At 38.6% G+C, this 15,099-nt stretch overlaps 1 protein-coding gene across 5 annotated transcripts in view; it reads left to right on the top strand.

The window, feature by feature from the left end:
• Positions 1-15,099, top strand: part of CREB5 (cAMP responsive element binding protein 5) — a gene marked incomplete at its 5' end in the record, with an annotated part of 257,184 nt that overhangs the window by 188,859 nt on the left and 53,226 nt on the right. The window lies entirely within an intron of this gene.

The raw sequence follows: 15,099 nt of genomic DNA on the forward strand, positions 1-15,099 counted from the left end.
ATATATACAGCCAGGATATTTTCTTTTGCTTAAGTGCAACAAAGGTGCGGCCATCAGAAAGATGTGCCAAAATTCAGACAAAAACAATTTATTGATAGGAGTCAAATGTCATGGTGTTTTTGAAGTTGTTACATGTCTTACAAGGTCAAGGCTTCCTCAGGCATTTGCACTGTTATATGATTAGTGTCGGTAAACTAAGCTACATGTGGGCAGCTTTCCCCAGTTTTATATGCACTCTCATAGAGGTGTTCAGCACTAATGCCTTGGAACAAAGTTCATCAGTGTTGAAACACTTAGGCTTTTCCAGTTTCAGAGCTGCCATTTGCTGGCAAGTAGAAATATGAGGACAGAAGTTTGCAGTTTAACTCTGTAGGGTTTTTATCCTCTCAAGATATCTCATCATAGTGGAAAACAGGAGTAACTTCATTTAACTTCTTTCAGTGGCATTATGCCAAGGTAAAATTGTCATAAGTGAGAGAATGAAATCAAGCCGACAAAGATTAAGCAACCACATGTTTTTATATATTTCTACTTTGCATGACTGGTACAGCTTTTACAGTTGTTGTCATCTATCCTGAGGCAAAGAAAAATATCTTCTTGTCTATAGGCACGCTGCATGCAAGAAGCTCTTGGTTAAGAGCAGCAAAATATACAATCTCTGTTTTCTTAGATTGGATAGGTCATGCCTTCACCTCACTGTTGGTCTGGGTTAGGCTATTAACCCTACCTCTGTTAACACCCCGTCTAAAACCACATTCCGTAAACATGCAGCCAGTTGGTCAGAAGAGCAGCAATAGCCAAAAACTCTGGCTCCCCTGGCCAAGGAAAACCTGTGGTCAAGAGTTCTCTCTCCTCTGTACCACACAATGACGGTGACATGCCAAATGGCAACAGCATCTGCAGCAGAGCTTGTTAAAAACTTTTTGGAATAGGCAAGTGTTTTTTCAACTCAAGTGAGGCTGAGCCAAGCTAAATACTCCTTGGCTAAATAAATCCCAAGCTGGCATCTGTTTTGGGGACTAAAGGTTCTGGAGTTTACTCCCCCCACCCCACACCCCCTGCCTTTTTTTTTTTTTTTTTTTTTTTTTACTGGAAATGTGAGGCTACTTAAGAACAAGATTAAAATATTAGTGCATATTGTGAGAATTCTGCAGTTTAATATCCAAAACTGTATATTAATACAAACTACTTTTAAATTTGGATAAGCAGGTTTTGTCCCTAAACCTAACATGTAAAGGTATGGCTCTTTCAGAGAAATTACTATCAGTTCCAAAACATAGTGTAGTGAACACACAGCACCTTCACTTACAAGGGGTTTTCTGCCACACTTCTAGGGGTGGAAAAAGTCCACACATATTCACCCTTAAGAGGTGTAATTCAGAGCTCCAGGACCGTTCTTTTCAAATGCAGGGTTATTTATTTATTTATGAATATTCTATATTCGAGTTTTGTACTTTGTTTTTCTTTGAATGCACATGCAGTGTAAAAAGCCTCCTCATTTAGCCACTGCTTGAACAATATGAATCTATTAGCAATACCCTGCATGAACACAAAGTGGAAAAAATGTAGGATATCCAGTGCAAAATTATTTCTTACATGTAAGTTCATGAATTATAAATCTGAATCATCTGTATTACAGGCATGTTTGTACTTCTTATTAACTGTTTCACTTTGCTTCATGCTCAAAGCATGAGACTTTACATACTCCGGTGATTTTTTTAAACAAGTGGAAAATGAGGGTGCTTAGTACCTTACTGGTTTGTGTCCTGCATTAGGAAGGAATTTCAGATTTCTTTAGATTCTGCTAATGCCATTACTGATAGCAGATCCAGTACTGCATGTGGCTGGCTGCATGCGGCAAAGAATGTATGTGCTGAGCGCTAAACAAAGTCATCGAAGCTGCTTGCAGCTAATGACTGTGGTAACTGGAGAAGTTTGGGGGACTTTGGGCTTGGTTCATCAGCCGTACAAATCCATGGCAGATGGATCCGTGTTTTCTCTGCGCCCACATGAAAGAATGCAGGACAGGCTCATCTAGATGGGAGACCCAGATGTGATGCCGAATCCTTCTGGCCTTGTGCACATCAAAATGTGTACCTGCGCAATGCAAGTATGATTTGGTATGCAGAAGTAATACTGTTTGGTGATTTAATTTTCTTCTTTAAAATAAATATGGATAAATAATATCAGTATGGATACTGTATGATGCCAGGTTTTCCAGAGACAGCAGATAGATGGCAAAAGATTTGTTCCCTTGATTGGTACACAGTCATTTTGTAGAGGGAAATAGAAGTCTGTCAGAAACATACATATACAAACACATATACACAAACATACCGAATGGGTTACATTAATTTTATGTTTCTATAATAAACAATTTATTTAATTTGTATTACCTTGCATTTCTAGAAAGCCTTTTCACTGCTACCAAAGTTGCTCATTTACCATTTTTTTTTAATTTTTTTTTCTGGAGTGTGTAACTTCACATATTAAATTATTGTGGATGACATCCCAGAACTGATTTAAATTATCACAACAATCTCAGTTTCTCGCGTGGTGTGCCTCTCAATTAGGTTATCACCTAATGCTTTAAAACTGTCCTATAAAATGAATGAGTGAACATCTAAATCAATATCACTTTCTTCTTAGACTCAGAGCTGAAGGGATAAAACCCTTATGCTGCCTACCAAAAACACCCATTGAATTTGTATTAAAATATATTGCATTGGAAAGTGGAGGAAACATTCAGCTGTAAGTGTACATGGCAAAAATATGCAGAATAGCACGTGTAGCATATTAACATGTGGTTCAGTAGGCTATTAGGAATATTAGGAATTTGGAATTGTTGGCTGTGCCTTTCTCTTCATATACTGATTATGTGCAGTTTGGTTTGCAGTTTCAGAGTATCCAGGGTTTTATAACTGGGAAGTGCAATACCATGTGGGCTACCTGACTGAAAGATAAACAGTGTGTGAAGGACCACTGGAAAGCTGTGTGACCACGGTTCTTTCTGTGGAGCTGATGCTTTTCCATCTGAATATTGTGAGGCATTGATCTTTAGCTGTAGAGATTTTTGAGCTATGAAAGGAGCAGACTGGCAGTGAAAATAATCTGACTTTAAAATGCAGTTTTTGATTTGACCTGTTCATTTCTTCTTTTTCACTGTCCCTTTGCCCCTTGCCAGATACATAGTTTTATAAAATTTGAATAAAATGTAATATGTGTTCTTTGGCTGTGCCTGCCTTCCTGACAGAATCTGTGCTTTTTTTTTTTTTCTCTCTCTTTTTTTTTTTTTAAGAAGTTATTTTCATATCAGAAGTATATAGAGTTGTGGGTTAGTGTATTTGCCTTCTATGTGTTACTAGGTCGAACAGTAATGATAAGAAAATTAATTTGAAATTCAGGTATAAGAGTAAAAACATAACAGGAAAAGAAAAGTAATAAGCCAGTAATGAGTATGTTCACAATTACAGTGGTGAATATTCATATTAATTGAACCTTGTAATTTACCTTAGAATGCTGAATAGCTTTGGAGGAGGAGGAAGCAAAAAGTGGAAGAAACTGTGGTTAGACAGTTGTCATCAGAACTAATTTTCATTTGGGTCAAGATCCTGCTGGTGGCTGTGAAAATCCCAGTCCATGTTCAGTCAGCCACCCATCCCAGCAGAAAGGCAGACCTGGTTCAGGTGCCCTTTGTATTTTAGAAATAACTTTAATTTTTGTGTCCATGAGTCATGGTGGTGCAAATGATGCAAAGGGAGAAATCACTGGGGTGTGCTGTTATCCCTGCCCCAGTAAGATGCTCAGCTGACATATTTTAGCAGCTGCTACATGTGGAAACAAGAGCTCTGTTACAATAGCAGTGGCATACTGGGACAGCTCCTGTGGCTTCTTGGGAAGGAAATTTCAGCTGGTTACAATGAGTGGGCCCAGGGCTGTGGGGTTTCGATACTGGCTGCAGACAGGAGATGCAGGCAGGATCAAAGCCACTGAGGTTCTAGGTTCAGCTGCTTAACATTTCATGACTGCAAGTATTTTGTTATGTATAATAATGGTTTGAAGCCAGTGTTTTCATATCAAGATGAAAGGGAAAGGAATCACTTTAATTGAGTGATACACACTGCTTCAGGGCCATAAAACTTTTCTTAGCATGGGTTCTGGACCACTGAGCTGAAGGAAAAGTGTCACATCTCTGTAGAGCTTTCAGAAGCAATTTCTCATATTGTCCTTAATAAGAAAGCAATGAAAGCTACATAAGGGAAAAAATGGAAAAGGAAGCTTTCCAAATGATTAATAATAATAATAATAATAATAATAATAATAATAATAATAATAATGACACAATTTCCTCTATCAGTAACTAAGAAATGTTTTCAAGGAAGAAGAGAGAGTTGAATAGTTAAACTGTTGACAAAATTCACTGTTCTGAAATTGTATCTCCTGTTATGTTGGTGCTTATGTTTTAGAGTTACCAAAGCCAAGCTTTCAGTGTGCTCCTGATCTGCACTTTGAAATCCTCCCTGAGCAGTAGCTTTGCCTGCAGACAGTATGCCTTGCTGTGGATTAAGGTATTAACGTTATGGGTGAAGCTAATCATATTTTGTTTTGTTTACTGAAACAGGACCTCACAGCCGTCATGCCTAAATGCTGGATTATGGACTAGACTCAGTAGAAACTAATTCTTCTTAAGCTGCCAGTGGCTCAGGCAGTGAAATAGAGAAGAGAGCTGGTTCAGTTGCTCATAGCTGCTGCAAATATGTGTTGAATATTTGATCTCACTTCCAGTGAGTGCATACAAATCACGTTGCTTGTTGCAGCCACAAGTTGTAACAATTCCTTGCATTTTTCTTTCTTTGTGTCACTTTATCCTGCAGTGATCTTATCAGCACTATCTCTCTAGAAGAACTTGAATTTTTATTATTTTGTTTGCCTTTATTCAGCTGGGTGTTAGAATGACCTCTCCTTCCCCCACCCAGCATCCCTCACCAACTGTCCACCCTTTCTCCTTCATCCCTTTCTCCACCACCCTCTCTTTCCTCATAGGATTTGCTGGCTTTGTAAATTTGTTTCTCTTTCTCCTTTTTCCTCCAGTGTCCACCCTGATTTTGTAACCATGGCAATAATTGAAATACAATCCTAATGTTTGCTTGCTGTAGCTATCAACTAGCCCAACACATGAACTGCTGGATCTGGTTCTTGTGTGTTTGTTGTAAGGTTTTGAAACTTAAGTCAGATGCATCTGTATACGTGAGGGTGACTTGTTTGGTGCCGAGCTGTCCCTTCCAGGAAAGGTTTTGTTTGTGTAAACTTGTGTGTCAGGGAGAGCTGGTAAAAATAAAAGTAAATTCTTATGGCATTGAAGCCAGGGAAAAGGGAAATTATAAAACTAAAAGCAAGGTTGTCTTACAGGGAAGTTCTGCTTCGTAGAGATAGATTTCAGTCTTTTGCTTGGAATTTGTACAGCTTTCACTTTCCAAGATTTTTGCAAGAGCTATGAATAATGGAAGTTGTTTTGCACTTCGGGCCGCTGCGTGTTCAGTCTGGCATTCGCTTGGGATGTACAAGTGCACCTCATTATGAGCGATGGGCTCCAGGGCGGAGGGGATGGTGTGAGACCCTTTACCAGCTCCATATTTTAACCACTGAGGACACGAGAGCTGGAAGCAAAATCTCGTGACAATAAATCTCTTCTTTATGGACATGCTTAAAAGGCATTTTCAAAAAGCTGTGCAGTAGCTAATGAAGCAGTTTATTAATTATGATAACATTCCTGGGAGATAAATAATTTTAGACCGTTGAAGAACTGAAAGAGAAAAGTGAAGTGGCTTGCTAGAGGCCATGCAATTTGTCAGAAAAAGAACTGAAATGACACAGAAGAATTTCTGCCTGCCGCTTCCAGAAAACACAGCTTCTGTCCGAGTTGAATTTATATATATATAATTAGTATATGTTATTGTTAATTATTAATATTGCTATATTAGTATCATTATTGAAATGCAGTATTTTACAGGACTAGTGAAAGAATGGGAAGGCTTTAAACACCTCATGCTTCAAGTGGGTGCAAACTCAAATTCGGAACTCAAATCCACATAGAGATGATGGTTTATGTTTGGATTTAATGCCCCTGAAATTTCCTGAACTTTACTGATGAGATTTTGGCTCAGAATGACAAAAATTAACTGATCTTCTGAGACTTCTGTCATCTGAGATGATGGAAGCCTTGTGAGATCAGCTTCCCTGGCATTGTGGCTTTCACTGAAATCTCAGGAGAGCACTTACTTTTGCATAATGTCAACCATATCCAAACCAGGACTAACGGATACCCCTTTAGAGCTCTTTCTAAGATCACAGGCATATTTGAAATACTGCTACAAGCTGTGTTCAGTCTGAGGAAATGCTCGCAGCATTTGTTGTTTCTTCTGTCAAATATGGCTAGTGACACTTTTCAGCGGTGGGAGGGTAATATACTGTCTTCCAGATGTTCATTAGTACAACTTTTCTGATTTATGTCTGGAGAGTTATCAAAGCGCTAATTTAAAAACTGGGGCAGACTGGGTCTCCCACCCTGGAAACACTTAGGCTGCAAACTTTGCTCCGCTTGTGTTTTTTGCTAGCAAATTGCTGGCCAATAATGTTTATCTGGGATTTTAGTGCATGAAATGTCATGAATAATTGTCCCAAGTGTGCTCTGTAGTGAGACAGCATGGGATGTAGTGTAGTTGGTCATGTCCTCTGTGCTTTGTACCTGCTTATACTACGACTCCCGCATAGCTCACCTATGGGATCAGAGCATCTTTACTCTGGACATGTGCTCATGTGCTGAGGACTATTTGCAATTTCTCTGGCAATGTGGGCACCTCTGCATTAGTCTGCTTTAGATAATTTACCTTATTTTAATTGACTTAAACTACAAAGAGGACAGAAAAGCAAAGTACTTGATATAACTGTAATCATCTCCTGTGAGTATGGCAGAGGCACAGGGAACATGGACTTTGACCAGCTAAAAGTGAACTTCAAAGATTTGGCTAAAAGGCTATCAGTCTTTTAAGAATGGAACTTAGTTTATGCAAAACCTCCCTCTTCTAGTCATGGGTGTGTTTTTTTTCTCCTATTTAATATATTGAGGTCACACTGATACCCACTCACAGTGTCATATGGAAAAATGTTCTAAAAATCTTGTTTTAATATAGCATCAAATTGTTCATTTAATAACAATGTATGTGTGGAAGTACTTTAGTTTAGGACTGTTACCTCCATTATATTGCATTCTCATTTATAAAAGCTTGGCTTTAAAACAATTAAAAAAAAAAACGTCTCTATAAAATAGCAAGCCATGATTCTAGTAGTTTTATTTTATTTTTCAGTCTACTAGAAATCATTAAAAACAAAATATCAGCTTTACCCTGCAGCTCAACCTTTTCTCTCCTCTGCTTTCCTCTCTTCTTTACATTTTAATTTTCCAAAATAGGTATTCAGAAAGGAAAAAAGCACCATAAGCAGCTTATAATAGAATTTCTCATTCCTCTGGTTTTAAAAATCAGAGGCAATACTTTTATTATCATCAAAGAATACTTTTAAAATTTAGTTCCAATCCTGATATTCTTTTATTTAGGATACAGTTCATATTTGTCTCTTCTTTTTGCACACTGGTGTTTGCACATTTCCAGCATCTTATAGGAAATTTTTCCAACTTAATTTTTCAGCTCTGCTTCCTGCAGGCATTTATTACGTAATATTTAAAGATAAATTACTTTCTATAATTATCAAAGTAATACCAGGAGATGTTTATAATTGATTTGTCATACCAAGCATTCACCAGGTGTTTTTGACTCTTCAGTATCAGTGAAAGGTATTGGTACCTGTCCCTAGTGATTCATAATGAAAAATTGCCAGATATTTCCTTGAAACTGATGGATGATTCATGTTGTTATATTTAGGCCACATTATTCTGGAATGTTTAAATTAGACTAAAAGCCACCTCTGAGTATACATGTGCAAACATAGAGTACATTTTTAGTTTCCCATCTGGAAATAAATACAAAGTCCAGTGTTGTTTTCAAGTCACGAGAAATATTGTTATATTTTTATTATGGTATTTCAGTTCACACTCATGCTAATATGAAAAGTTTAGTAATGGCATATCCTCAATACTGCCCTCAAATGCCAAGGTTACACATGAAGTCCAATGGGATCTAGCAAATGTTTAAACTTTTATTAAAGCTCAAAGCCCAAAATAGACTTTACTAGACCTGTACAAATTATTTTAAATTATGTAAATATTTTTAATATGTCTGGCTTCTGACAGAACACTACTATACACCAAAGTATGACATTTGCCTTACTGTGCCAACTTTTGCCTTTTTTTTTTTTTTCTTCTTCCCAAAATACCTAGCATCATTACTGGATTTGACTAGAGTTTGCTTTATGTGCTGCTTGTGGTTCAGGAGAAATATATGTTAAGCTGATGGACTGTGTTCCCTGACTGTTAACAGAGGCTCTTTAGGATGAGGTTAAGCATGAACTTTGTTTTGGCTGCCAACACCATAGCCAGGAGATACTCAAGATAAGGTGGGGGGTGAAATCTTGATCTGCTTTTGATCTGATGGACATATACAGCTGCTCTGAAGGCTGGTGCTTGTGTTCATTGGGTGTGTGTCAGAAAAAAATGTGCCTTTGTGGCAGATACTGCTATATTTTGTGGCAGATACTGCTATAACTTCATTGCTAGAGTGAACATTCTTCTTGGAATCCTCTTAAATAAAACAAATTCTGCCAAAGCATTAATATCTGGATGTGTATGAATTCTGGTCTTTCTGGGAAATTCATTTAAACAAGAGGCAGTGGTAGGAGGTACTAACAGCTGACGATCTGAAGAGCTCCAGCTTTGTTGGTCAAATGTCTGCAGTTGTGCATGTTTGTAACACATGTGCTTGTGTATATTTTTTTTTTCTGTTTTTTTTTTTTTTTTTTCTTCATTCCATGCACTTTTACTGTGCGAGCATAATTTTACCTACCCTATTTGCCTAACTTTGTTCATCTCTTTATTTGTGCACTACCTTATCTTTTGTCAAGAAACTACTTTTCCTGAAGTACTTTAAAATGTTGAAGAATAATGAGTAACTGAAAATTCACATATATTGCCCAGAAATCCCTTAATAACATTAATTTAGGATGACTGCCATTTGCAAGAGTAATGGGAAATATGTTCTGCTACTTCAATTTGCAGAGAGTTGTTGGTCTCCTAAATGATATTAGTGGTGGATTAGTTTGATTGGAAACTTGATCGGAAACTTGATCCAAGCAATGTTTGAATTAGTTGAGTAAAGAGGTCCCAGAGATAATCTAGGGTCTATGCTAAAATTTGTACATAACTACATTGCTGCTTGAGCATTGAAATTGGAATAAATTTCCCTTGGTGAAATTTGTGGTTACTGGGATTATCCAAGGATACCCAAATCCTTCATTTCAAAAAATAAGTTAGCTTGATCTCATTTTAAAGATTTTAGAAAGTAAACACTTCTGTTTCTACTACACTTAAAATTCAGGATATGTTTATGCTGGTCTTAATAAAACTGGTAAATATGAGGCTAGCTCAATAACTCCCACAAGAATCCAAATAAAGTAGCTGTGACTCGCTGTGCTTGTCCGGCATTTGCTCCTCTCCAGGGCCAGCCTCAGGGCTCTTGACCACCGCAACCTGGGCAATGACCAGCTGGATGAAGTCGCTTTTTCCTCACTTTACTAGTCCACCTTTTGGTTTGTCCCCTCCGCAATGAAAACAATAGACACTGGGAATATGCATTTATCTGGTGCAATCAGTTCTGGGCAGCCATGTCCCAGATGGGGGAGAGCATCTGCAGTCCTGGTGCTCCTGTGGTGAGGGAACATGCGTGCCCTCTCTGCAGGGCGTACGGCAGGACCCTTCCTTGGGCACTTCCCTGGCATCATCAGGGGTTGGCTGCAATGGCTTTTTGTTTCAGTGACATTTTAGGTGTTTGTTAAGCACTGTGAGAGCCTGTTTCTCACTGGCAGAGGGCTTCTGTCCCTTCTCCAGTCCTGGTGAAGGGTAGGCACTGGCACTGGGCTTTGATTTCTGTTCTTTGAAGGTAAAAAAAAAAAAACTCAACAGACGAGCCCCTAAGCCCCTCTCCTCTTCATTTACACACTCTAAAGGTAATGTTGGCATGATATCAGTGAACACTGTACCTGCCTGCTTGACTCTCACGTGCCATGTGATCTCCCACAATAAATTATGTACTTAACGGAGCAATAGCGATAGCTGAGATTCTTGCGACGAGAAGAATCACGTTACCAGAAGTACCAAAAAGGCTGATTAAAATTAAATTGTAGCAGACAACAGTTGTGTTACAAAGGAAAGCTCTATTACAGCCAAGTCACTTTCTTTGCTAACCTCTGACTTATTTATTTCTCCTGCATGCTGCAGTCTGCATGCTCTTTCTGGTTGTAATGAGCATTAATTGATTAGCTGGATCTATGAAGAGCTTGAGCACTCGTAAGTACTATCCCAGTGGGTACACAACTAAATAGTTTATGAGGTAATTAGTATTTTAATGCCTTTTCTAATGAGCCTTTTCAGTAATGAAATCTCATGAGGACATTATTGGTTCATATATATTTCTTCAGACACAACAGAAGGTAAGCTAATGCTATTAAGAGATTTTAAAGCTAGTTTATAAAATGGTTTTTAGTAACTTATTTTGAATACATGCCTTGGTACATTTGGCTTTATTAAAACAAAACAAACAAAAAAAAGTCTTAATTTTTCCCACTACTCTGTCCCTTGCACTCCTCTCTCCTGACAGAATTCTTACAATATACTGCAATTTCAAATAATTGGGATAATTTCTGAGGCTGCTACCCGATCTCCTCAGCTCAGCTGTAAGTAAATAATACCATACTGTCTGAGCGTGTTGTTTCAGATGTGTTCTCATCCTGGAAAAAAAAACAACTCTGTGCCTGGCTGCACAGCGCCTTGGATTTATGAGTGTGTCAAGTTTGAGAGAATGACCAACCTCTACAAAGCTTTTCAATGTCAAGCTGAGCTCTATTCTGGAGGCTAGAAAGCAGCAGAGAGCTTGCAATCCTACAGGCAGTCTTACTTAACCTCCTCCTTCAGGTTCATTGGATGTATGCTGTTTTACCCTGAATTAACCCATAGTTTGAAGGACAAGTGCTGTGCCTTGCATTTTGTTTCTCTGGTACCTGATGGAGATGGCTTCAGAGGGCTTTGCTGGGAAGAGTTTTTTGGCATGTGAATGGCTTATTTTATAGTTGGCCCTGGGGACAGTACTTGCTTTTTCTTCTCTGGAGATTGCAAGGTATCAGCAGCTTTTTATGTAATAGAAAATAAAAATATTCTTTTTATGTATTTTTTTTCTCTTGTGTTAGGGCTCACTTCTTCCACCCAGGAAGTGTATCCCTGTCCTGAGTGGGAGTACAGCAGCAATTTAACAGCACATAGCAATGCTGTGAAACAGCCTAGGCCAAAGACCAAAGCATGTATATTTTGGAAATCTCTTTCACAAATTAGTTTTACACAGTTTAAGTGATATATGCCTCAAAATACTTTACAAACTTAATTTGAAGGTACAGATGTACAAATCCTATTTAACACTAGGAACTGTGGCAGTAAAGCTGTAGAGAAATTCCCCTATATGGATCTCATTATGTAATGTAAGATGTAATGGGTCTAATTCACCCTTGGGGTGTCTTTAATGGTGTCAGCACAGTTTTGTAAAGGATAGATTTGGCCTAAGGACACCAACACTATAAAATCTTACTGTCTTCCACTGGTATTTCTGTCTCCGTTTCCAAATCTTTACTGAGATGTGTCACTGTGATATATTAATATCCTAGCACTTTTTGATGTCTCTAATTTATTAAGAGTATGCATATTGTTTTCATCAAGTGAATCTGTTAGGCTAGACTTTCATTAGGGTAGCTATAAAAGCCACCTCCAAAACATATAGAAATGTGTCAGTTCTCTTCCTATATTTGATCTTGTTTGCAATACCATGAAGAGTGAGCAACACATAGGAGATGAAGAACGCCCAAGGCTGACCACTGCTTTCCACATTGCTTGCCATCTCCACACCCTTTTGCAACATGATCCTGAGGGCCCAACAGCACAGGAGAGGCTAGCAACTCCTACGTCAGCTTATAGTGGCACCTGCAGTCTTGGGTTTATGGTGCTCACCCCTACGGCATGCTGGAGCCCTCTTGTTAAGGCACAGTCAGATGTGCACTTGGGTTGGAAGCTGAGCAGCCTAATCCATTCCTTCAGCTGAGGTGTGGTAGCCTGCTGCATTCGTGTTCGTGGTCTGTTGAAAATGCAAAATAAATCAGATTTGACTGCATTGCCTTCAGGGGTCAGCCAGCCACCCCTGCTGCTCTGAGACCCTCTGAAGGGTCAGCTGTCTGCCAGCACCCAGAGAAGAAAGTTCAAGAGAGAAGGTGCACATCAGGTTACCAGCCCAAGAGCAGAGGAAAAATATCCTCAGAGAAATATTTTGGTTTCCATTCTGGAAACTTCATAGAGGGTGTTTCTGCTCTATATTCAGAAGCTTCCTTAGGGGAGAAATGACCCGTAAGTTGTCTGGGAGTATGAACTGTGAGCTGTTTTCCTTTGATGGCCTTTGAGTTTTGCTAAAGCCATCTTTGAACTTTAATGGAGCACAGTCAGAATTAAACTGGCGGAAAGGGAAACCAGTTGTCAGACCTTGCTTTTGATTTTGTTAATACGTTTAAACTTGAAGTAGGCTGGAATTGTTTTGCTTACTTTTTCAGAGACTTTATGGTTTTGTTTGGTACTTCCTGAGTCTTTGACAAAACATTTTTGTATCTAGCAAGAGGTATATTATTGATATATTGTGGAATGCACAAAGCCTTTGTATCAGCTGCACTGGACTTGTGGTCCTCCCAGCTTCATTTTTCTCCCTGTATCTGCTCCTGAGCAGGTTCATGCTCCATGCTCTGTTCTGAGAGTGTGTAAGCACTGGTCTTTGACACCTTATCAGCTTAAAAGCTAAGCTTTCTCTAATTCAGATACTTTTAGATTTGTCCTTTTACCCTTTAGTCTGGAGAAGAGGAGGCTCAGGGGAGACATTATTGCTCTCTACAACTACCTGAAAGAAAGGTGTGAGGAACTGGGGGTCAGTCTCCTCTCTCAGATAACTATCAATAGGACAAGAGTGAGTGGCTTCAAGTTGTGCCAGAGAGGTTCAGATACAAAATTAAGAGAAATTTTTTCTCAGAAAGAGTGGTCAGGCACTGGAATGCGTTGCCTAAGGAGGTGGTGGTGGAGTCATCATCCCTGGGGGTGTTCAAGGCAAGGCTGGATGTGGTACTTAGGGATATGGTTTAGTGGGTGACATTGGTGGTCTTGGGATGGTTGGACCACATGATCTTGGAGGCCTTTTCCAACCTTAATGATTCTATGATTCTATGATAATAACACATATTTGTGATATATATATGTACATATACATGTATGTCTGTATAAACAGTCTCTTCGGTGATTGCTATAAGAATAGTGGAGAGAGAAGTAGACATGGATGAAATGTCTTGCCTCGGTGAGAAATACTTGAAAGAGCAAGAGGCATTTAAAAGAAAGTTTGGCACTTTCTATTTCTTTCTTCTCCTTGTGTACACCATGAGGTCATGATTAATGGCTTCTGTGATGTTTAGAGGGCAGAAATCATGTGTATGTTCAATTCAGAAAGACCTCTGAATTGGCTGGACCCAGGGGAACCTGCAGCTCAGGTCTGGAAGGACCCGTGATGTCATTTTGTGTAGCCAGGGGGGACACGGCTATTACTTTTTTAGGCATTATTCTTGGATAGTACTAAGGTGTGTGGGATTTTTTTTTGGCCTCCAAAACACATTTGAAAGATTCATTCTGTCCTGAGCAATGGAAAGATCCCCCATTCCTCGAGGGAGGCTCTTTAGAACTGGAGGGGGGGGGGGGGGGGGGGTGTCTCGATTTGCTGTTGAGGCTGTGCATGCAGTCGTACAACTAGAATGACTCTAGTCTTCACAGATACACTTCTAGTGATGCAAACTGAGTTCAAAGGAATGGAAAACTGTAAATGAATTTTACTTGAAATAAAGCTACTGTGAGACAGAGAAACTTGCACAGTGGAGAAATAGAATATTTTGACATTTATTTGTGGTTTTCCTAGGGTGTCTTGGACTGTATAAACTCACTGTTATTGTGTTAGTGAAATCTTACATTCCCAGAAGACCTAACTGGGACTGGGATTTAACTTCTATTGCTTTGAAGAAGGAAGAGAAAAAGTAAATTTATTACACTAATGTAGCCCCCATCAATTCCACGCATAAAGGAGTTATGAACAAGCATGATAAACTGTGGACAAACTCAGAATTTCCTGACAATTTCTTTCCAAATGATGTGCATTTTAAGAATATATTTTTGTAAATAGAAGGGGGAGTGGGGTTTAATGCTTTCATTTTCTTCAGTCCTTTTGCTTCAGTAAAAGAAGGTGCTATTGAAGACGCTGCATAGTCTGTCTGGTGTCACTGATGAGCAGTGCAAGAGATATATTATCTCTGTTTTGCTTTTAAGCTAGATGAATGCATTTAAAATGCAAGAATAGTTTAAGCAGTGTATTCTTAGGATATCTTACTTTCTTGCAAGCTACTAAACTTTAATTCAGAATATTTTTGTGTTGTATTTATAATTCAAATTAGATAATGTTTATATTTACATATTATGCCTGGCTAATAACTGGCAGATATAGAGTGAAATTAAAACGGAGGGAACCCAGACAATAAACACCCTAGTTCGCAGTTAGACTATGAGTCTTTGTGCTTCCTTATAGTGTGATTTCAGCATCTAATTAAGCAGATGCTCAAGTAGTTTGGGGACTCAAGCCTTAAATTACTAGATTAAATTACTGTTCCCTATCAGCACAAATTTCGGTGCCAAAAGATAAATTTACAACAAGAAGCAAATATTTAGGATAAAAAGTATGACATAAATTAAACCATCTCAAAAACCCAGGAATAAACTGTTAGCTAATAACACACACAACAAGCTGGAAAATGTAAGAAATTAGT

Source organism: Aythya marila, assembly GCF_965140915.1.
Source record: "Aythya marila genome assembly, chromosome: 2".
NCBI lineage: Eukaryota > Metazoa > Chordata > Aves > Anseriformes > Anatidae > Aythya > Aythya marila.